The sequence below is a fragment of the Pinus tabuliformis genome, chromosome 8, assembly GCF_031772625.1.
Source record: "Pinus tabuliformis cultivar Carrire ecotype Pingquan chromosome 8, CPIR1, whole genome shotgun sequence".
Lineage (NCBI taxonomy): Eukaryota > Viridiplantae > Streptophyta > Pinopsida > Pinales > Pinaceae > Pinus > Pinus tabuliformis.
In genome coordinates this window covers 1,784,709,383-1,784,734,701 of record NC_142294.1, presented here as the reverse complement: position 1 = coordinate 1,784,734,701, position 25,319 = coordinate 1,784,709,383, and positions in this window count along the sequence as shown.

Below are 25,319 nucleotides of genomic sequence, written 5' to 3'. Positions count from 1 at the left end.
GATTTTTCAAGACCTACACTTTTGTATTTCCTGGAAGTTTTCTCAAATAAGAAAGTGGAATTGGAGTGTGATTTACATCAGAAGGATTCAAATGCATGTGGTATTTCTATCGTTGTTTTTGTCTTATTTCCTTATGTGATGAAACATTCCTTTTAAAAGTTTCTATTGTTGATATATATATGTATGCTTTTTCAAATAATTTTTTGTCACATCATTCCTGAAGATTTAGAATTGTTATCCTTTGAAGATATATGTCAACGATATATATATTCAATTGTTATGAATGTGATATGTTTTATTAATAATTACTTTGTTTAATTTCTTAAACAAAGTAATCATTATCTATGAATGCATCTTTCTATTGATTAGTAATTCATCTATATGATTATTGATCTGTTAGAAATAATAAAAAATCACATTGTTTACAGAATACCCAGGTTATATAAATATATTTGTATATTTTGAGTTATAGAATAAAAAAATTTACCCTCTCCATTATACATTACTAAACAACCATCCATTAACCCATTCATTAAGGGAAACTGGTCCCATAATGTCCATTCAAAGCCACTGCACCAAACAGAAAAGGAGCTGTACTAAGGTCCGGACCGGGTGGTTATCCCCAATGTTGGTGCTAGGATTTTAGAAGCATCAACATTTTTGGCGCTAGAAGGAGGGCTTGAGCTGTGAATGGTGAGTAAATCCAAATCCATAGGCCATTCTAAGAGTAAAACCCCTCACCATCTCCTCCAACTTCTCCTTCACATTCTAAATTTCCTTTTTCTAAACGAGAAGTTGAAAAGGAAAACATAACACCCACTGCTAAAAACTTAAACACACCTGAAAATTCTTCTCTTGAACCCCCTGAAGTTTAGACCTTGATTCATAAGCTCTAAGGGTTTTCAATATCCCAAGAACAATCTGAGTTATCCCAAGGCAGTGTGACTTCGCAATATATTCCATCCCAGCCTCTTATAAGATCGCAAAGTGAAAAGCTTGGTATTCTGCCAACCAAATTTCCTCTGCCAAGTAAAAAAAGAGCTAGGAAGACACCTTTAGAGTCAGAGAGTGAGACTCTTTCTTCATCATCATCCATTCCTCTAAACCAGTGCAAGGTTGTCCATCCACTCACCAACTCAAGATCATAATCCATAATGGTACAGGTACTCCATCATCCTCTACCCAATCACTTTCAACTATCTCTTCACCCTCCTCTACTGTTAGTTGGACAATGGCACATAATCAACCTCAACCAAGGCCATGGACAAATCCAAGAGCTGTCACTATCCCTGCACCCTTGATTCAATTACCAACTCATCCTGAAAAATGGTTACCAAATTTTAATCCAAACATTGGCATATTAGCAGAAGAACATATAAACAATTTTATGTTGTCCATAAACTTAAATGTGGTAATAGAAGAAGATGTTGTTGATAGGATTTTCCCATACACTCTACAAGGAGCAGCTGGATCATGGTATTTTTCATTACCACCAGGATCCATTAACAGTTGGGATGCTTTTCAGGAGAAGTTTCTAACCAAGTTCGGAGATGATAGGTCCACATCGACATTAATTAATGATCTCTACAATATTAAATCTGAGTCAAAGGAACCCATTAAATACTTCAACTTGCGATTTAATAAGCTGTTAAATAAAATTCCTGCTACATCTAGGCCTAGTGAGGAAGTCTGAAGCGAATGGTATATTTCTTCCTTGCCTTCAAATATAGCCATCTTCGTTGATAGGGCTGCCAAACCCACATTAGCAGAAAATATGAAGGAAGTGATCGCTATTGAAAAACGTATCATTGATTTGGAAAAGAAAAATGCCCTTGAGGAAAGAAAATAAAAAAATGTTACTTTCAAAGATGATTCAAATAAGAAAGCAGTTAAAGACCCATATGACATGGAAGGTTTACAAAAAGTTTTGAAGACTATGTCCAATGAAATGGTGGAAATAAAAAAGCTAGTTGAAACTTCTACTAAAAAACCATTTAGAAACTTTAGAAGAAATCAGTCAACTGAACCAAAACCACCTAATGCTATATCTAATGCAAAATTAGATCAAGATGATGATGAATATGAAGACACAGTTTTATCATCTGAGGAAACGGAAGAAGAGGAAACAGTTGAATGTCATGGGATGTGGGACTTTATCTTGCCCAACTCTGACAATGAAAGTGAATAGGAAGCTCTCCCAGTAAATACCAGAAGTAAAAATGTAGCAGAACCTGTTCAAACAAATCCAAAGAAGAAAAATTCAAGCCCTATCACTAAAGACAAAGCTCCCATGAAGAAAACTCCAATTGTGCCTACCCAAAATCAACCATCATCTTCCAATCCACCCTCATCATCTAAAACATTAGTAGTCTCTGACTCCATGGATTACAACATTGTGGAGGACATGAAGAAGACTCGAGCAAATATTTCTTTACACGAACTTAGCAAGCTAAAAAATCAACAGAAATTGTTACTTAAAGAGTTGAATGCGGTACCTTCTTCTCCTCTTCCAAATGTTGTATTATCCAAGGCGGCTAAAGGGTCAGGTAAACCACCATCGGATAAAGTCGATGCTACTGATGTTGTTTTGATCGGAGATAGGTATAATTCTCATACTCCTCCTTTTCTCTTGACTTATGAGATCTATAACAGAAATCTACATAATTGCCTGATAGATTCAGGGGCTTCATCAAATATAATGCCAGCCTCAGTTTGCTCTAAATTAAACATTGAGCCCCAAAAATCTGTAGTCCATATCGTTCAGTTAGATCAGACTAAGGTGCAAGTTTTAGGAGAGATAAATTCAGTCACCATTAGGTTATCAGCTGATCCCAGAGTAGTCCAAAGAATTGATATATTGATTGCTGACATCCCTGAGTTCTATGGTTTAATTTTAAGTAGGGATTGGTCGGAGAAACTCCATGGTTACATTTCCACCGATTGGTCTCACATGTGGCTTCCCTATAAAGGGAAACCAAATCAAAACAAAATAGATCAGGAGAAACACATGACCCATACAGTAATGGAGTTTGAACAAGAAAACCAACCTGTAGCTTTCAATAACAACATTCTTGGAAACAGCTGAGTCATTCTTTGGAAATTTTAATGCTCAACAATCACCTTTTCCAGTTAACAGTATCACATCACAAATTGAAAACTTCTCTCATGCTGATACCTCAAGATATGTTAGTATCGCTGATGAACTTGTAAATAAATATGTAGATAAACCTTTATTTTGGTCTTTATATCTTGATGGATCAAAATCCAATGATAGTGCAAGAGCAGGGTGTATTTTAGTTAGTCCAGAAGGGGAAAAACTATGCTATCATGCAGGCTAGAGTTTTTGTGTACCAATAACACTGCAGAATATGAGGCATTGATCTAAGGGCTCTATAAAGTAATAGACCTGAATATTCAATATCTGAAAGTGTTTGGTGATTCCGAGATTGTCATTAAACAAGGAACACTATTCATTGTCTCTCAGGTCATCTCAAACATTATCAAGCCCTTGTTCAAGATCTCATATCTCATTTTCTAGCATTTAATATTTCTCTTATTCCAAGATCTCAGAATGCAGCAACGAATTTATTGGCTAATGTTGCTTCTAAACTACTCCCATCTGAGGATTATAGTCCAGATAGGTTTTCAATTGAATTAATTGTTGGGCCATCTGTCCTAGACAATATCACCAATTGGCGAGTATTTAATCATGATGAAGACATTTCAAATTTCTTGACCTCTAAAAAATCTTATGATGATCAGATTATTGATGAAAGCGATCATGATCTTCAGCTAAAACAAAGACCAAATGAGAATTCTATTCCTAAATCAGTGGTCAAGCTAGAAGATCTCTATGACATAAAAGATAGATTCAAAAAAGTCACTAATGCAAAACCTCAAAGTTCTACTTTAAAGTTTGAATTAATAAATCTTGGCACTGAGGCCAAACCACAAAATGTCAATCTAGGGCTTAAACTCACATCAGAAGAAAGATTAGCTTTCATCAGATTATTAAACATATACAAAAATGTTTTTTCTTGGAATTACAAAGATTTTATAACTTATGATACTTCTATCATTCAACACATGATTCCAATGATTTTTTATGAGAAACCTATACAACAAAAGTTAAGGAAAAATCACCCAAACCTAGAAAGCCAAATAAAAGTAGAGTTGAATAAACTTCTGAAAGTTAAGATAATTTTCCCGGTCAGACATTCTAAATGGGTTTCAAACTTGGTACCTGTAAGGAAAAATAATGGTGATATTAGGATTTGCATTTATTTTAGAAATCTCAATAAGGCATGTCAAAAAGATAATTTCTCATTACCAACAATGGAGCAGATACTTCAATCAGTAGTTGTTTCAGAGTTAATGTCCTTTCTGGATGGTTTTTCAAGTTACAATCAAATGCTAGTGCATCCAGATGATAGACTAAAAACTACATTCAGGACTAAATGGGGAACATATGCTTATCAGAAAATGCCTTTTGGTCTGATAAATGTTGGAGCCACTCTCCAATGAGCCATGGATATAGCCTTCAAAGGTTTGATCAATAGGTCAGTTGTTGTCTACTTAGATGACATAATTGTTTTTGCCAAGAAAATGACCAATCATCTCCATGATTTAAAATAGATCTTTGAGCGATGTAAAAGGTATGGGATTTCTCTAAATCCCAAGAAATCATTCTTTGCTATAAATGAAGGCAAACTCTTAGGGTTTATTGTATCCAAATATGGCATCTATATTGATCTTGATAGGATAAAAGAGATTTTTGATATTCCTTTTCCACATAACAAGAAATCCATGCAATCATTTTTAGGACAGATAAATTTTGTAAAAAGTTTTGTTCCTGATTTTTCTCATATATTCTTGCTTTACAAACTATGATTAAGAAAAATTCAGTTTTCAAATGGGGACATAACGAAAAGCAAGCCTTTGAATCAATCAAACAGGCAATTAGTAATTCTCCTGCACTGAATACTCCCAATTTTTCTAATCATTTCTTTTTGTATAATTTGGCCACTGAAACATCTTATGTTGTTGTTTTAACACAAATCAATGATCAGCAAGTAGAGGCACCTATATCTTTCTTCAGTTCCAATTTACAGGGTGCTGAACTCAACTATTAGGAAGTAGAAAAAAAAGCTTTTGCTCTGTTTAAATATATCAAACACTTTAGACCTTTCTCCTAAAAACACACACAAAAGTAATAGTCCCATTCTCTGCAGTGAGACAATTGCTAGTGCAAAGGTGTTGACACCTAATCCTCATGATTGGGTGAATTTATGTAAATAATTAAATTAGAAATGTGAACATTCATCGAGAGATGAACTGAATAGTCACTCCTTGTTGTATATAACAAAGACCTACCTGATGGAATATACACGAATCAGTTTTTGCTTAAGGGAGTTACTGCCTGGCCTGACATGGTATCAGAGCCAGCTCCTTTTTTTAACCTTTATGTCTTTGTAACTCCCTAGTCTGCTCCTCTGCTCTCCATATTCCTTTACTTGCACTCTCTGTGCCTGCGCTCTCTGTCTGACATTACCTGCGCTCTGTCTGCCATATTCGGTCAGAGATAATCTGTGTATGGCTCCAATGACCATGGCCATCAGTTGTTCCTACCGTGAGAGCTGGCATTCAAACCATTGCCTTCTTTTCTGCTGAGAACAAGGTGATGAGCTTCTAACAGCATGGTGGGAAACTGGTGCGGTGGCCATTACAGCGATGTTTGGGACACTATGGTGGATCCCTTCAAATTTTTGGACTCCATTCCCTAAGACTTTACACAGAGGCATTTGCGGTTGTTTTTAATTTTTTCAGGATGAAGAAGGCACTTGGTTTGTTCTTGGTAGCAACAACAGTATGTTTGTTCACCCCAGCGATTGCTTTGGTGCCTCCATGGTGCAGAAATACTTTCTGAAAGCCATCGGTCATTACAGCAAAGATTTTAACACTGGCCTGGTATTTTTTAACGTTGGCCTAGTATTTTTTAACGCTGGCCTGTTCTAATATTCCTTCAAATAGTTGAACGTTGTCACATGGTATTATTCCTTCAAATAGTTGAATGCTGGCATGTTCTAATATTCTTTCAAATAGTTGAAAGCAACACTGATACAGTTGAACGCTGACATGGTAATTGAGTTTTTTATATAAAGAGGACATCTGCCATATACATATATAATGGTGGATTTATATGAGGTTTATATGGAATTTATATGAGATTTATATGGTGGATTTATATGAAATTTATATGAGGTTTATATGAGGTGGATTTATATAATGATGGATTTATATGAGTCACATGGTGGATTTGAAATCTTTTGAAAATGCCCTTTTGAGTACATTTTTACTATATATTGGCAGAAGTATTTTTTCTATCAGCAAAACTATTTTTTTTACAGAATGCATTCAATCATATCCATGGTGGGAATAGTTCTCTCTATCAAGAAGAACTATCCTGAATGGTCCCGGATGATAAAACACACTCTCATTTTCAGTGAGTTGTGGAAAGGAGTGTGTGTCGAAGGAGACAATGACCCAATACAGCCTACCTCAAACAAAGAGCTCGTCATTTGGGAAAACAAGAACAACAAAGCTTATGCATTAATCGCAGAATCTATAAATGAAGAGGTGAGTCACTATATTTTGTCATATTCAACTGTCTTTGAAGCCTTACAAAAGCTGAAAGAACTCTATGACTCACATTCTACACTTGAAGTTGTCAAACTCATGATTAAACTCTTCACTCTTGAACTACAAAATAATGATCCTCTTGCTATTGCATCTGAAGTAAATTCTATAATGCATGATATCAAATCCATTAAGGTTGAATTGGATATTCCTCTTATTGCTTTTCTCAAGGCACTTTATCCTACTTACTCCAATTATCTTGAGTCATTGCAAGCAAATGGAAATCTCAAAGATATAACCTTTGACTCTCTTGTGAAAAATTTTGCTGAAAGAGAGAAAGCTTTTGGAAAGAACACAGCCCTTGAATCTTCTAAAGAAGTTGTGTGCCTTGCTCATAAAGAAAAGCATCCTGCTCAAGATTCTACAAGAGGAAGAGGTGGTCGAAGAGGAAGAGGAAGATATTTCAGAGGCAGGGGGGGCAGACATTCTCAAGGAGAAAACACAGATTTGCATTGTATTTGCTGCAAAAGAAATGGATCACATGATGCCTCTACATGCAAGCTACCATGGGACAAAATTGAGTAGAAAAGAAACCAACATAAAGGTAAAACTGATGATACAGACAAAGGTAAAGCACCTGAATCCGCTCACTATGTTGTGGCACAATGTAACATTGGAGTAAATGAATATTTATTTAATGCTTCACTTGCTTCTTGGAAAAATGATTCGTTTCTTGATTCAGGAGCAACCTACCACATGACTCATAGAAAGGATTTTTGTGAAGATTTCACTGACAATGTTGATGGAGCAGTATACTTTGTAGATCAATAAAAAATCAAGCCATCAGGGCTTGGCACAATCAAGCTTAAACTTCCTGGTCTTCCAGACTTTCTTCTGCATCATGTTCTATATCTTCCACAGCTCAAGAGAAACTTGATGTCCCTAGTCCACATCCGCCAGCAAGGTCACTCCATTCATATGTTTGATGGCAAGCTTAAGGTAAGAAAAGCATCTGACCACTCACTTGTCATGAGGGGAATAGAAGAAGAAAGGCTTCTCAAACTGCAAGGAACCTCTGCTCATGCACAACATTTCTCATACAATTCTCATCATGAAGAAGGTACACTTCCATCAAGTTTATTATGGCATGCTAGATTTGGACATTTGAACTATGACAGTCCCCGCTTGTTGAAGAAAAATGGTGTTGCTAGTTTGCCTACAATTTCTAGGAAACTTAAGCAATGTGATGCTTGCATTCTAGGAAAGCATAGCAAACAATCTTTTCATGATTCACATTCAAGAGCACATAGAAATCTTGAACTCGTTCATTCAGATTTATGTGGTCAAATGCCTGTTCCTTCTACAAATGGAAATAAATATATCATGACATTTATTGATGACTACACCAGAATGTGTTGGGTTTATTTATTGAAGAACAAATCTGACGCTTTTAAAACATTCAAGAATTTTCATAAATGGATTGAAAATGATCCACAATCTCATATTGGGTCTATTCGCATTGATAATGGAAAAGAATACACATCAAATGAATTTGAAAAGTATCTTCGCCAACATGGGATCAAACATCAAGCAACTGTGCCTTATAATCCCCAACGGAATGGTGTAGCTGAAAGAATGAATAGGACAATCTTAAATATTGTACGATCCATGCTCTTCTTCAAAAATGTAAAGATAATGTTTTGGGCTGATGTTGTTCTATGTGCTGCATATATAAAGAATAGATGTCCATCTAATGCTATAAGAAACAAGACTCCATATGAAATGTGGTATGGACATGTTCCTTCGGTAAAGCATCTCAGAGTCTTTGGTTCCACCTGTTATGCCTTGATACCAAAGGTACATAGAAACAAACTTGGTGCTAGAAGTCGTAAGTGTATCTTCCTGGGGTATTCAAACACCTCCAAAGCATACCGCCTCTATGATAAAGTAAATAAGAAATTTGTTGTATCTAGAGATGTAATTTTCCTTGAATCATCCAAAACTGACAATGTTGTTGAGCGGAAACTTGATTGCTTGGATAGATTCGCAAAAGAAAAATCATTTCAAGAATTTGATACTCAGATTCCACATCTTGAAGGGGGGATTCCTATACTAGATCAACATGTGGAATCTTCTTTTGAAGAACATTCTCCCCCGCATGAAACTCCAACAACGGATGATGCTTTAAGTGATGTAATTGATAGAATTGGGAGACTCAATCTTGATTAAGTCCCAACTCAATCAACGGAGCAGCCTAGACCATCTCAGAAAGGTCCCCCAAAGTGGGTGACAAAGACACTTGAAAGTGTTCATCCTGATGAAGTTGGAAAGACAGGAACCAGAAATTCAAACCGGCAAAATGGAGGTGATGTAGATGACTCTAATTCACTTGTTGATATGGATGTTTCTTATGATTGTGAATTGAACTTGTCTATAGATTTTGAACCAACTTCGTTCAAAGAATCTTCTTCTCATGATGAATGGAAAGAAGCAATGCAAAGGGAGTATGATGCCCTCATAAATAATGGCACTTGGAAGCTGGTTTATCCTCCATTAGGAACCAAACCAATTGGCTGCAAGTGGGTCTACAAGAACAAGTATAAAGCTGATGGCTCACTTGACAAGCACAAATCTAGGCTTCTGGAAAAAGATTTTGCACAGAAGGAAGGGGTCGATTATGAGGAGACTTTTGCCCCCACTGCAAAATGGGCTACCATCTTGACACTCTTTGCACTAGCAGCTCAGAACGGTTGGAAAGTCCATCAAATGGATGTAAAAACTGCTTTCTTGAATGGAGATCTAAAAGAGAATGTTTTTATGTCCCAACATGAAGGATTTTCCATGAAAGGACATGAACATAAATTATGCAAACTTGTGAAGTCCTTGTATGGCCTCAAACAAGCACCGCGAGCCTGGTATGAAAAACTGACTGAGCATCTTCTAAAACTCAATTTCAAACATTTTGATCTTGATGATGCAACTTTATTTGTCAAGAAAGTTGGCAAAACAGTTGTATATCTTGTGGTATATGTAGATGATATTTTAATGACAGGGAAAAATGAAAGCTACATTGCATCCATAAAGAAGGAATTGGGGAAAAGTTTTGAAATTACTGATTTGGGCTATGTTCATTACTATCTTGGCATTGAAGTAACCCAACATCCAAAGTCCATATTTCTTTCTCAAAAGAAATACATTGGAGATCTGTTGAATAGGTTTGGCATGACAGAGTGTAATCCTCTTACTACTCCAATGGAACAAAACCTAAAGCTCACATCTATTGAAGGAAAAGAATTTGAGGATGCAACAAAGTATAGACAGCTTGTAGGAAGTCCCAACTACCTAACTACTACCAGACCAAACATTTTGTTTGCTGTTAGAATCCTCTCCAGGTTTATGCAAAAGCCTTGCGAGGGACATTGGTCTGCTACAAAAAGAGTTCTAAGGTACTTGAAGTGAACTCAAGACCTTGGAATCAAGTATACACAGGTGGACGACTTCAGCTTGATTGGATACTCTGATTCAGACTGCGATGGAGACAAAGAACTCTGGGGTATCAACTTCAAGATATGCTATGAGTCTTGGATCACGAGCTGTCTCCTGGAGATCACGCAAACAATCAGTTCCAGCAGATTCCACAACAAAAGCAGAATACGTGGCAGCAGCTGAAGCAACAAAAGAAATTGTGTGGCTCAGGAAAATTCTTGAAGATTTGCAGGTAAAACAAGTACAATCAACTCCACTCATGATTGAAAATACCTCTGCAATAAAGTTGGCCAAGAACCCAAAGTTCCATGATCGAATGAAGCACATCAATACTAAATATCATCTTATTCGACATCATGTTGAGGCCAAAACAATCCATCTCCGTCATTGTTCCACAAATGAGCAAATTGCAAACATCTTCACCAAAGCGCTTGGAAGAGAAAAGCTTGAACGATTCAGAACGATGCTTGGACTCACCAACATCCCTTCAGATTAAGGGGGGGAATGTTGACACCTAATCCTCATGATTGGGTGAATTTATGTAAATAATTAAATTAGAAATGTGAACAGTCATCGGGAGATGAACTGAACAGTCACTCCCTGTTGTATATAACAAAGACCTACCTGATGGAATATACACAAATCAGTTTTTGCTTAATGGAGTTACTACCTGGCCTGACAAAAGGGAAGTAGGAGAAAAGAGAGCTAATTGGGTAACAACTTTACAGGAGTTTGATATTGATATTAGACCAGCGAAAATTGTGAGAGGGCAAGGTTTTTGCAGGTTATTAGCAGGAGCTTCTAATATTCCAGAACATGAAGATTCAAATAAGACTTTTCAAGTGAACGAGATAAGTATCATAAATTCGGAATCTCAATATGCTCATATGATCTTTTACTTGAAAAATGGATATGCTCCCCCTAGTTTTAGTTACAAAAACAAACGTGCCTTAAGATTAAAAGAAAAAAACTTCAAAATCATTGATGTTGTGTTATTCAAAAGAAATTATGATTCAATTTTATTAATATGCCTAGAGAAAACTGAAGCACAAAAGGTTTTGCAAGAATTACATGATGGTCCAGCAAGTGGACATTTTGGAGGAGATACTACAGCTCACAAAATCATACATGCTAGATATTAATGGCCCATTTTGTTTAAAGATGCCATGATTATGTCAAGAAAATGAAGATATGCCAAACTGCTAGTGGGAGACAAAGGAAACTAGCCTTTCCTTTACAACTAGTAAACATTGAGCAGCCATTTGAACAATGGGGGCTTGATATCATAGGAGATATTGTTCCACATTCTTCCAAGAAACACAAATACATCCTTACAGCCACGGATTACTTTGCAAAGTGGGTAGAAGCAATTCCATTAAAGGTAGCCAAGTCTGATGCAATCATTGAGTTCATTGATCAATTCATCATTACTAGGTTTGGTGTACCTAATGCCCTTATTTTTGATAATGCATCTTATTTTTCTAGGAGTAGTATAGTTGAATTTGCTCTTAAGATAGGTTTTAAATTAAAATATTCTACAAAATATTATCCTCAAGGTAATGGTTTGGCAGAATCAACTAATAAGAATCTCATTAAGATTATTAAAAGAACTTTTGATCCAAATCAAAAGAATTGGCATAAATCTTTAATATTTGCATTTTGGGCAGATCACATAACTCAGAAGGCCTCAATAGGTGCTTCTCCTTTTAAATTAGTGTATGGGAAAGAAGTTGTAATAACTTCAAACTTAGCACTCCCATCTCTAGCCCTAGTACAATTTATTGAAGAAAATCCTTCTTCCTCTATCCAATTAAGATTTGATCAAATCCTCAAATTGGAGGAAGAAAGAGAGAAAGCCAAAATCACTCATGCTAAACATCAACAAGTCATTAAATATTCTTTTGATGCAAGTTCTACCAGTTCAAAAACTTTGCAAATTGGTGATCTTGTGTTGAAATGGGACAAAGCACATGAAGACAAAGGTAAACATACCAAATTTCAAAAGATTTGGCTCAAACCATTTCAAATCATTGAAAAGATAGGCTCATCAACATTCATATTGCAAGATTTATCAGGAAAGAGAGTTTCTCTTCCTGTGAATGGGCTTATCTTAAAGAAATTCTTTTCTTAAAGAGGTAAACCCTTCTTACCTGTAAATATTCTTTATGCAAGTTTGTTTATTTTTTAGAAAATAATGTTGTAAATAGTCTTCCATTAGTCTTTTACTATTGAAAATCTCTTTGAGTGAATATTGTGAATACTTGCTTTCAAATGCTAGAAACTTTTAAGGAAATGATTACAGTTTTGGGAAGTTGAATAAAACATTAAAATCTAAAGACCTAAATTTTCAAAATCTTCCAAAAACTTGAAAATAATGTAAATCATTCTAAGTTTTATTAAAGTTAAGAGAGGTTATTCATAAAAAGTAAAGACTTTTCCAAGCTTAGCATCCATAACTCTAAAATTGTCATCCATAAACTCTTAAGGAGATAATCATTCACCCCATCCACTAAGTTTATGATCTTTTAGAGTGTAATTCTAAAATATGTCTGATATAAAAGATAAGAGGTCTCATCATGAGCCCACTCACCATGATCATAGGGAACTAATTAAACTGAAATTACCAATACTGCATATCAAAACAGGGTAATGGCTTATAATCATAATATAAGGGGTCTCATTACAAGCCATCTTGTTCAGTTCAATTACAACCAGTGAATGGTATTGTCATCAGCTGGCTCCCAAACTAGGACAATGGCTTTTTACCTTTAAAAAATTGAAAGAATAAAAAATCAAAAAATATATGTAAACATATCTTTTTGAATTTATCTTTCAAAAGTTATGCTCTTAGATGGATGGGGTAATGAATGATTTATTGTTAATAGGTAACCTTGCCGAGCCTATAGATTTTTCTAGCAACAGAGGCACTACCTGTGATAAAAGAGTAAATTTAAAAGCTAATTTGGAATAGCCCTCTATTTTATATTTATCAACCAATCAAAACTTGAAGAAACCAAAAATGTTTTTATTTTTAAGGGATTTCAAAAGAAAGTGCAAAAAAAATTTATTTTAATCAGAGCTAATTTTTGTTTAGCTATTCTTAGATGTTTTCTTTATCCTCAATTGTTTCCAAACTAAGAAAGTTTAGATATTGTGTTATTTTTAAACGATAATTGTTTCTCCTAGTGAATCGCCAATTGTTGTGCTATACAACAACCCTCCCCATTTCAAAAAATTTCATAAAATACTTTAATAAGAAATGGGCACCCTTTAGAATATAAATAAAATCAATAAAAAGTTTGTAATAGGATATAAAATTTGCTTTTTTAGGATAGGATAAATTGCAATCAGAATTGGCAATCTATCAAACCCATGAAAGTCTTCTTGATAAGGTCTAATCCAATTTCAATCACAATAAAACCTTATCATAAAGCTTTATCGAACGAAAGTAATTATAAAGGGAAAATATCACATCACGCACATCCTTTGTTTCAATGGTGGACTTAAGATGTTCCATTGAAATTCGTCGATGTGATAACTCCATCAGAAAATCGCATATCGCTACTTATCAAGAAGCCCTTCCAAGTGTTCATATAAATCCTCTGATGCGATAAACCGATCACAATTGCACATCACTGAAACCATAAAACACATACCAAAAGCCCCTTTGAAATCTTCCGATGTGATTTCATTATTAAGCATGCTTTTCGATAAAGGTGAAATATGAGCTATTACGAACATTTGTGGGTTAAAGTTATAAATCAATGATAAAGAAAAAACAAATGATTTATTAATTTTAAAAGTCATCCCGCCTTCCCATGACAGCTCACCATTAGTCGCAATCACAAATATGCAAAGGAAACATTTAAGCATAACGCTCGTACCTCCGGATCTGTGATAGGCAATTATCGCTAATCCCTGATCGGGAAGTCATGATACTCATTTTAAAAGGACCATTATAAATTTGTGATGCGACATGTCATTACGGCATTAAAGTGTCACGTTGGAAGTTATGGGAAATCATTAAGAAAGCAGTTATGGTTGAATCCTTCAAGGATTTCATCCGTGGTAGCTTAATATATTAAAAATCCATATCACCCATTTGCGCTTAACTGTTGTTAGTCTTGTGTGCTATGTATTAGCTTTGAACAAGTTTTTTCCACTGTTACGTCCTTCTGTTTCATTTTGCAGAGTGAATCTGAAAACATCAGTCCAGCAAAAATGTCTAAGAGAGCTCGGAAAGCAAAGGCCCCCGTCGTGGCAAAAGATGAACCAACTAAGCTGGTACTGATAGCTGATACTACCTGTGTAGGCCTTGGCAAGACTTCATGGGAGGGTATATATAATTTACTCAAGGTCGAGGATCCAAATGAAGTTGAAGAAAAAGGGGCAATGGTTGGTTCAACTGATAAATCAGAAAATACTCTTTATGATTTATCCAGCTCCTTCCTCCACATAATAGTAGCTCGAGTGAAAGTATTACCATACAATGACATGGTGAGATGGGTTATAGAAAGTATCAACATAACTGACAGGGCCTTCTATACAACTGATGGAAGGATGTTAGGGACATTGAGGGCAAAATATATCCAGAAGATGTATCAATTCCCGGACCCCCAGAAACATTACAATAAATCATTTTTAGAAGCCTTCACCAAGGAGAACGATATAGAGTTGGACCCTATTAGGCAATGGAGACATTTTTCGAACAAACATAAGCATGAATATTCTGGTATGTACTCCGTGGACTCCTTGGCATCTCCTTATTGCTATGCTGGCACTATGTTATGTAGACTCTATGGAGTCTCTGATTCAACTAGGTTTACTATAGAAATGGTGCCTTTAATGGAAGCAGCAATCCACTCTTATATCATGGATTGGCAACCATTTTATCATATAAAATGGCCAACCAAATCCTTGATTATAGAAGAAATAGGTTTGTAACTACACGTACCATACCCCCATTCTATATGAGAACCTATATCATGGGCACCATTTGTTTCAATTTTGACTACCCCATCCTAGGTTGGAAATGGACTCCTCAAGACCCAACTCTGATTCACATTTATCATAAGTATTTATGTAAGGCCCATTATAAAGATCATATATATAGAATTTGTCATGGTTTTATATTACCCATCCATCAGGCCATATTCAACAAACCTGCTCCTTGGTTATCTAATGAGGGGAGAATTTACCTAAAATCAATTAGCAGTTGGTTTGATGAAGAAATGTTCACCTAAGTCAGACTTTTTGGCAGCACCATAGATCCACATGTTCTCCCCTTGTAAATTCCTGATAAGTTGTTGGCCAGAGAAATAGCTTACCAGATAACAAAAACAGGAATCTCAAGGAATCTCAAAGAGCCCAAGAAACAAATGTGGCCTCCATTTCCCCTCTGCTGCGATACCTATACACAGTATGATTTCAAACATGCAAAGAAAGAAACAAAGAAGATAAAAATTCTCAAGTTAGCAGTCATTCCAAAGAGACAGTATGATCCAAGAGCAGTGGCTTACAACTTCACCAGTCAGGTGAAGCTTGCCAAATTTGAACATGAGAAAGATGAATATTATGACTTGTTTGCTTCAACTGAAGTATTTTCACGAGTAAAACATCTAGCCAAGATCAAATTAGGAGCAGGGGGGAAAGATAAGTTTGCACAGTTTAGGGCACAGAGGTTACAAACACTGCCTCTAGATTTATTTGCCACTACCCATATGATGTAGCAAGAAGGCCACAATGAAGGGCAAACTACTGAAAAGGAGAATACTCCTGAAAAGGAGAAGAGCCCTGAAAGAGAGAAGAGTCCCGACAAGGAGCATACAAATGAAGGGACCATTGAGCTCCTAGATACTGATGTAAACATTGATGCCACCTTAATCAAGGAATGGGAGCAGTTCGATCAAATGATCAAGAACCAGAATGACTCCCAAAACCTCACTACACCAAAATCGCCCACAACACAGGAGCCTGTTGTTACTAATATTCCAATTAAAGGGGCAAACATCATACCCAACATTCAGCAGGATATTGAAATAATTCCTGAGAATCCTACATAAGAGATTGTATTAAAGGTAGAAGAAATACCACCCCTAGATGTATTCTACAGTCCAAAGCATAGGGTTGTGGTCAAAAGGCAAAGAAAAAGGAGGAAAATTGACCAAGGACCTCTTTCAACTCCTCATGTCGAACTGATGAATGTGGTATGGAAAGACTCAGAAGTCAATCCTTCTGAGGATTTAACCAAGTTATCTCAGTATGCAGGTGCTTATACAGCCGCAACAATGGACAAAACCTCTAAATTCAGTCAAATAATCAGGGAAAAGGATCTAAGGATCACCCAACTCGAAGGGCAATCGACAGAAGAACAACAAAGGATTAGTCATCTTGAGCAACAGCTAGCAGAGCAAAGACAGCAAAATGAGCAACTAAAAGAACAATTGAATCGGGAGAAGCAAAAGATTGATCAGCAGGCTCTCCAAAAACAACAAAAGTTGTCTCAAGAACTCAACAAGCTTCAAGCGGCAGTGCAACAAGAAAAGAGGGCTAAAGAAGAACAAATTTCACAGCTGTAATTACAAGTAGAAAGATTCAAGGGTTATCCAAAGGTTGATGAATTCAAGAAGGAGGCCCGAGAAGTAACTAAAGCCTTATCTTGGCAGCTAAACATCCATTGCCATAAAATATCATTGGTTGATCCATTGTGCACTATCTCTGCATCACTTATTGAAAAGGCAGTTGACACCAGGCTACAATTTGAAAACGCAAATGATAAGGTAACAAAATTTCTTTCTTGGCAAATTTCAGCAGAAGGTATGGTTGCTAACCTACCTAAAATCCAAGAATCGCACAAAGAGATCTTGTTTTCGGAGTGGGAATCACAGTTAATTAAGGCCTAAAGAGCCACTTTCAAAGCCAGGGAAACAATGAACGGTGTAATCGAGTTAGTAAATGACAGCTTGTATATGGCTAACTTGATCTCCAATTTCTCTCCAGGAAAACTCTTGAAAGAAAAGGCACTAGAAGATCAATGGAGATAGGAGCTGGCAAGAAGAGAAGAAAAAATTGGCAAGGTGCAAAACTTGACATGGGATGAATTCTGATTTTTCCTAGTCAAGCCGTATAGCTAGCAGATGGCCATGAAATGCCTTTCCGACTCAGTCAATTTCATGGTTCCCGAACTCTCTGATGCTATGTACACAGCCCAACTACATTCCAGGACGAGTCACCCTCCGGAAATTCAGCCAACGCTCTCAATTTGTCAGTTGCAAGCGCAAGAGAACAAGTAGATACAATGGATCAGTTCAAATGTTATCACATTGTTATTTTCATGAATCAAATCCCAGATTTTCATGTTTATAGTTTTAACAACTCATAGCGATTTTTATTGACAGTTAGTTTTTATTTTGATTATTTAAACCTTTTCATGTCTTTTAAGAAAGGGTCCTCAATTTGTATAATATTTGACTGGAGAAGTTGCACTTTTGTACTTCTAAGTATTTTTTTATCAATAGTGGATCAACGTTCTACATTTTTGTGAAGAAGATTTTTCAATACCTGCACGTTTTTATTTCCTAGAAGTTTTCTCAAATAAGAAAGTGGAATCAGAGGGTGATTTACATCGGAAGGATTCAAATGCATGCGGTATTCCTATCACTGTTTTTGTCTTATTTCCTTATGTGATGAAACATTCCTTTTAAAAGTTGTTTTTGTTGATATATATATGTATGATTTTTCAAATAATTCTTTGTCACATCATTCCTGAAGATTTAGAATTGTTATCCTTTGAAGATATATGTCAGCGATATATCTATATATATATATATATATATATATATATAGATATATATATATATATATATTGTTATGAATTCGATATGTTTTATTAATAATTTCTTTATTTAATTTCTTAAACAAAGTAATCATTATCTATGAATGCATCTTTCTATTGATTAGTAATTCATCTATATGATTATTGATTTGTTAGAAATAATCAAAAATTGCATTGTTTACAGAAAACCCGGGTTATACAATTATATTTGTATATTTTGAGTTATAGGATAAAAACATTTACCCTCTCCATTATACATTACTAAAAAACCATCCATTAAACCATTCATTAAGGGAAATTGGCCCCATAATATCCAGTCGGAGCCACCAAACCAAATGGAAAAGGAGTTGCACTAAGGTCCGGATCGGGTGGTTATCCCCAGTGTTGGTGCTAGGCTTTTAGAGGCATCAACACAGGGGTCATATCTCCACATAAAGATTTGTTTTAGTTTAAGTCTCTGAAGGATTTCCTCAGCTTCTTTCCCAGTTTCTCTACTATTACATACAAAGGGGCCTAGTTGATCTTTGATTCTGAGCTGGGCCTTCTTTTTGGCCTTAACAAAATGTACCTCATCTGAGTTGATTATCTTCCTGTAGTACTTCAGAGAAAATAACTTCATTGGGAGGTATCTGGGCAGTTTATATGGGGCCAACTCACAGCCATAGATCCTAATTTCTGTGTGATTTCGGTACAAGTACCAATGTCCCACTTTGTGTTGTTTTGACAACTGCAGGATCCTCCTAATATCTTCAGTGATTCTTGGTGGAGGACTTCCTAGCAGCATGGTCACTACTGGATGTATAGAAAGATCTATGAAGTCTGTGTATGGATATGGGGAATCATACTTATGTATCAAAGGAGTCTATAAAATGACTTACCTAGAATGACCTTTAGTGTCCAACTTTTGGAAAGTGAAGGGGAACTTGTCAGCTTGGTAATATAAGAAAAGGTGGTACAAAACTGAAGAATATTTAAACACTCTTTCAGCACTCATTCTAAGGAACTGGTCATGCATTTTGTCAGCTATGAACTTGGCATAATCATACATGACAGCAGGAGGTTGTCCTGGAGAGAAAATGTCCATGAAGGCTAAGATGATTTCATCTATGTACTCACTGGTGGTATAGCCTAAGATACTAGATATCATTGCTACTATGTCCTAGCCAAATTGAGAAAATATGGTATATATGTATGGGGGAGGATCTTTTGGGATGTTTTTTCTTCTACAATAAAGGATTGGAACATTTCAGCAAGCTTGGCAGTGGTAAGCTTGGGGAATTTGTCTAGTAGGTCTCCAATTGAGATAGCAGTTTAGTTATGCCCTGGTTGTAGTTGCAGCATTTCATTGATTGACTCGACAGTGACGGTGAAAAGTATGTCTTGGTCAGGGGACATCACTGCTCTTTGACTAGGAATGTACTTTGAATGGCAATAACGAACAATATCTGGAAAGATGTGCACCTCAGGGAACTGATACATGGGCAAATTAGACTCCCAAAGACCTATTTTGTCAGCATAGTTTAGGTATTGATCTCTATATCGGTAGTATAATTTGAGAGGGGATTCATTGACAGAGGTGTCCTTGATTTGGAAATCTTTTTCAGCAAGGGGAAGGAAATCCAGGTCTAAGTGAGGAGTGGTAATTGGCCTGACATCCATAGAAATTGGGGCTACCATTCTTAGTTCTTGTCAATTTAAGAATGCGGATGGTAAATTTTCAGTCTCTGAGGTAATGGTGGTCCAATTCCAAGTGGGTTTTATGTTACTAAAGTTCCCTTTAATTTAAATTAAGAAAGTTTAGAGACTGGTTCGGAAATTTACAGGGATTTCAATGGATTCTGGCTTAAATACCTGGAATTGAAGAAAACTGGGACTAAACCAGGTGAATGGCAATTCTGAATGCTTGGAAAGGCTTCAATCAGGCTGGAAGGAAATCTGGGAGCTTTTGGCATCTTCAGAGTGCAAGTGTATGTTGGTTGATGAATTTCAATGTTCATAGGCACGTGCATGGAAAATTACAGTTAAAATAACGATAAAAACAATGAATTGGGGCTTTTTTGGATTTATGCGCGGAAAGTCAATTTGGCAGGTACATGTGAATAGTTACAGTTTGTCACATAGCGGGGTGAATAGTGATTGTTTTGGTGGGTAGCGAGCTGGTGGTAAATGGCTTTCTTTGCACAGCCTTTAGGTGCTTGGCGGTATTTGGGGGAGGCCACCTGATTCCACTCATCAAGCGCCACGTCGCCTCAGGGGCCCGGAAGAAAACATGCCATTTCGAGCAGGTATCGTTCGAATTTCGGGCCCTTTCGAAATCAACATGGGTCGTCAGATGGGGAGGGGGGAGATCGTGTGGTGGTTGGGCACAGGAGTTGCACGGAAGGTAAAGGAGGGGCCCAACGGGAAATTAAACGCGGCGGTTTTAGCTTAATGAGGGATTAAAGTGAGGATTAAGGTATCGGGTGGGATATGATTGGCAAATGGTTTGACTTTAATTAATCGCAGATCAATTAATTATGTCTTTTTTCAAGGTTTGGATATTATAAAGTTTATATTTCAAACTTTGGATTAGGGATAATAATATTAAATGGGTTTAATAAAATATACGGGAAAAGGGGTTTTTCTCGGGAATTAACATATAAATGATGTTAAAAGTTAATATGAAAATTGTGGGGGATAATTGAAGTGCGCTAAGCATAATGTGTTTTTGTAATTCATTATCTTTTTACATAGAAACATTACAACTTAGGCTAAGTCCTTTTTTGTGGGTTTTTCATAAAAAGGGGTATCCATGGGGGTAATTGCTTTTCCTTAGGAAAATGGTGTTTTAACCTTAGGAAAAGGGATTTGTTAGGGAAAAATAAATGAATTGAAGGGGGTGAATGTTGATGAAGGGATTTTAGTACTTAATATCTATAAGTCATTGGGTCGAGGGTTTGGTCCCTCTAGAAGTCAAATAAATGCTCTGAGCCCCTTTGATTTTAAGATTTTGGGTACCAGAAACTTACTTTGGGAAATTAGTTAAGTAAAGGGTGAAATGAGTGAGGGGGAATTAATCAATTTGACTTTTTGAACTTTATGCCAGTCCAATTTCTCATTCATACTTAGAACTTTTATGATGAGGGTGATAAATATGCTTTTGTCTAACAATCATCACAATTCTGCAACCTTTCTTCTACTTACCCATCTACTCATCCTACCATTTTTACTTCTCTTTATTAGGGTGCATTTAAGCTAGCAAACCCTTATCAAACATTTTTATTTTCTTTACAATGACAATCTAACTAAATCTAACCTTATTACATCCAAGGACTCAGATTAAACAATTGAGCTCCTTTTTATTTACTCTACCTAATCTACTTATCTGCCAAGATTACACTCTTTGGTCAGATTCTTATTCTCTATGTATAAACATGAAATAGTCAAGTTTAAACACTTTGACTATCATGGATTGTGGCAAAGATTACAAGCTACACACAATCATTTATTTTGCACAAAAAGTAAATAGTAGCGGCATTTTGATTTACACACTTTCATGGTCTTTTATTTTCTTGGGGTTCATATTTTTCATCTTTTTTTACCTTTTTATTCTTTTTGTCCTTTGATTTTTCTTTTAGGACATACCCTCTTTACATTTTTTAACTTTTTGAATATGGAAAACATTTGCAAAAAGCAAAGGTATGTACATATTACAATTTTTTATCTCAGCCATTCAAAAATTATGACTCCTATTGCTATATGAACCTAACAACACCTAAGAAGATGGCTACTACCCATGGATTTTATTCTAGCTTTACTTTTGGGAGACATCATTGCCATCACCGCCAACATCATTATAGGAGGAGGGAGAAGGAGTATTTTCCAGAGGAATTCAAAAAATCCAAGCCTCCTTCCTTTGATGGATAAATGACTAAATTAGAAGATGCAGAAGTGTGGTTTCTTGGGATGAAGAAATTCTTCAGGCTTCATGACTACTTAGAGAATATGAAAACTAAGATAGCTACCTTCGGCCTCAAAGGAAAAGTAGATAGATGGTGGGAAGATGTCAAGCATGTCAATGGAATCATGGAAGAGGAGTTGATTTTAGAAGAATTTTAAAGACTCTTCTGGAAGAAGTAATTGTCTAAGAGATGCTATGATGGAAAGATCAAGCAATTCTATAAGCTCAAGATGGGTTCCACGACAAACAAAGACTATAAAACTAGATTTATGGAGTTGTTGAGATATGTGACCTACCTCAAGGATGACAAAGAAATGATCCAAGGTTTCATAAATGGATTTCAATTATCATTCAAAGACAGAATTGGTTTTGATGAGCTTCATTCATTAGATGAATCCATTAGGAAGTTAAATCATTATTATGAGCAGACAATGTGCAAGCCTTAGTTCAAGTGTGATTGGAAGGGTAATGAGAAGACTAAAGGAAAATGGTCCAAGAGGCAAGGAAGATCTTAGGATGCACGTGAGAAGGAAAATTTGGCCCCAGATAAGAAGTTCAACGCAACTGAGAAAGTACATGGGTCTCAACCTATGGAGCAGCAAAATAAAAGTAGTGGTAGATAACCTTTGAAGTGTTGGATCTGTGGTAGAGAACATTATAAGAAGGATTGTCTATTATATCAGTGTGGTTGGCCTCAGATCTACAATGCTTAGGAGGCACAAACAGTTGTGGATGTAGGTCGGAGCATTCCCTAGAACTACACAACAATTGATGATAGACATGCAGACCCCCAGACTGTTGGCTTATAGGGGCCTGAACCAGGTTCAGAGTTAATTAGCCAAACAAATCCCTGTGCTACTGGCCCTTTCAGTAATAGTCTGCGGAGCGCGGACTAAGGTCTCACCCAAAGTAGTATGGGAGGGTGCTAGAACCAAGTTTCCGCACCCTGGAGATGTCTAATGAGTTCAAGTGGTCTGCAGTTTGACCCTATGCATAAGTCGCTTCATGCACTTTCCCGTACCTCGCAGCCTAATATACTACCTTCGTGCAACCCTACTCGAGGGCCAAACATTGCACTTCTGCTTTATTACCCAATTCCTTACTGGTATTCCAATGTTAGTTGATTATTTTAGCCTACTTGTGTGCTTTAAGTTATACTCAACAACATAAACCATTCATACAGGTGTGCGCAGTAAATAAACAATATATTTTCAAATTATATCAAACATGCATTAACCCAAGAACGGATACACATAATTATGATAAAACTTCTCTTTATTACTTTCTTCCTCAGTTACAGACTCGACTCTGCCCTGCGCACTCAGATGCAGGGGTCCGCGCACTCAGTTGCGGACAACTAGGCCTCTGCGCACTCAGCTACATAGCCTTCTCCTACTCTACGACCCGAGACTAGACTTTACTCTTAGATCTACTACTACCTTTCTCCATCCATCCCTTTCTTCTTTACAACTTATAACCTCACTCTATGTAGGTCTATCCAGCGAACATTACATTACAAAACTAGGGCAGACAACCCTATGAATCTATCATACCTTTCGCGCTCCGCGCCTACAATTCATGAAGCTTTACAACAGGATTTGGTCAAAACTTGGGCTTCAAGCCCCAAAACATGTCTTGGGGGGATTCCATGCCCAACAAGCCCCCAACACAAACATCGTGACTTGCCCTCGAGTCACTCTGTCAGTGCGGTGATCTCTACACATCATGGAAAATTTTAGGGGCTAATGTTCGCCCAGTGGGCTAATTTTCCATGATTTTTCCACAAAAAAGATTCGCCAATTTCCAATTTTATAAAAGACGATTCGCCCAAATTTTAGAATATAAAATTATTTTACCTTAAAAATCGCCAACATTATATAGAGACTATATATAAAATAATTATAAATTTGATTAATTTTACAAATATATCAATAAACATTTATAATTTGCATATTAGGGATTAGTGAGATTCGCCAATGTTTTAAACTTCAAGAAAATTTTCCATCCTTAAAATTTTCCTTGCTACACATAGTTCCTCCAATTGTTCTCGAATAGCACGGAGGTCAGCAGCGCACTGAGCAGCTACTTACTGGATCTACTACATGCGTTGTTCTGAGACCTCTAGGCCTGGACTGCTTTTCTATCTCTGTACCGGTATCTATTGCATATGTTTATATTCCCGCGCCTTTGTCCGGATCCTTGCAGTGTGAATACTCTGCTTCCACCAGTTAGTCAGATAGTTGAGCCACTCATGTAGGGTTTCAAGCAGCTCTCTTCACCTTGCCTGGGAAAGGTTCTCCATTTAGTTTGACTAGCTGTACTACGCCTCTGTCTGTGACCTCCTTAACCATGTATGGTCCCAACCAATGCACTCTGAACTTCCCTGGGAATTTTTCAAACTTACTGTCATACAGCAGCACTAAGTCATTTACCTTGAAGGTGCGCAACTTAATATGGTGATCGTGCCAGGCCTTTTCATACTGCTTCTAAACTTGTTGATGAAAACTAGCTAGGAACCGTTCCTCCTCAAGTTCTTCCAATTGCACGAGCCTTTCTTCCAGGGCTTCGTGGTCCGTCATACCTGTGAACGCTACTACGCATAGACTAGGTATAATATACTCCATCAGCATGACAGCTTCCATGCCATAAACTAACCACAAAGGTGTTTGCCCCGTCAGTTTCTTGCACGTTTTCCGATAAGCCCTTAGGAATGCAGGTACGCACACGTCCCAATCGCTTTGCTACACATTGCATACTTTGGTTAGCGTAGTCTCAAGTATTTTGTTGAATGCTTCTACTGTCCTATTGGCTTGTGGGTGATACGGTGTGCTTTTCTTATGATGCACTTGGAACTCGTCTGTGAGCGTGCTGATGGTTTCGTTCAGGAAATGTGTACCAGAATCACTCATTAATATTTTCGAACATCCAAATCAGGTCAACACATGTTCAAACAAAAACTTTGCAGCCGTGGTGGCTGTGCATCCTTTTACTGGCTGTGGTTCCACCCAGTGCGCCAGGTACTCTGTCGCGATGATGATGTATCGCGTGCCCATTTTTCCCTGGGGTTTGATAGGTCCCACAAAATCGATTGCCCATTTTTCGAAGGGTTGTAGCGTCATTTGTGGATTCAAAGGCATCTCGTCCCTTCATGATGGTTTACCGGTCCTTTGACATATATCACAGGCCTTACAGTGTGCTTTTGAATCTTGATGAAGGGTTGGCCACCACAACCCTGCGTAGAGAATCTTTTGTGTTGTTGCTCATCCTACATAGTGTCCTCCTACGATGCCCCCATGTGCTTCCACAAGGATCTGACTTCATTCAAATTCAGGTACATACCTTCACAATATCTCATCATTTCCCATTTTGTATAGGTGCCCCGTGATGATAGAAAAATCTGCCTCACGCACCACCAATTCCTTC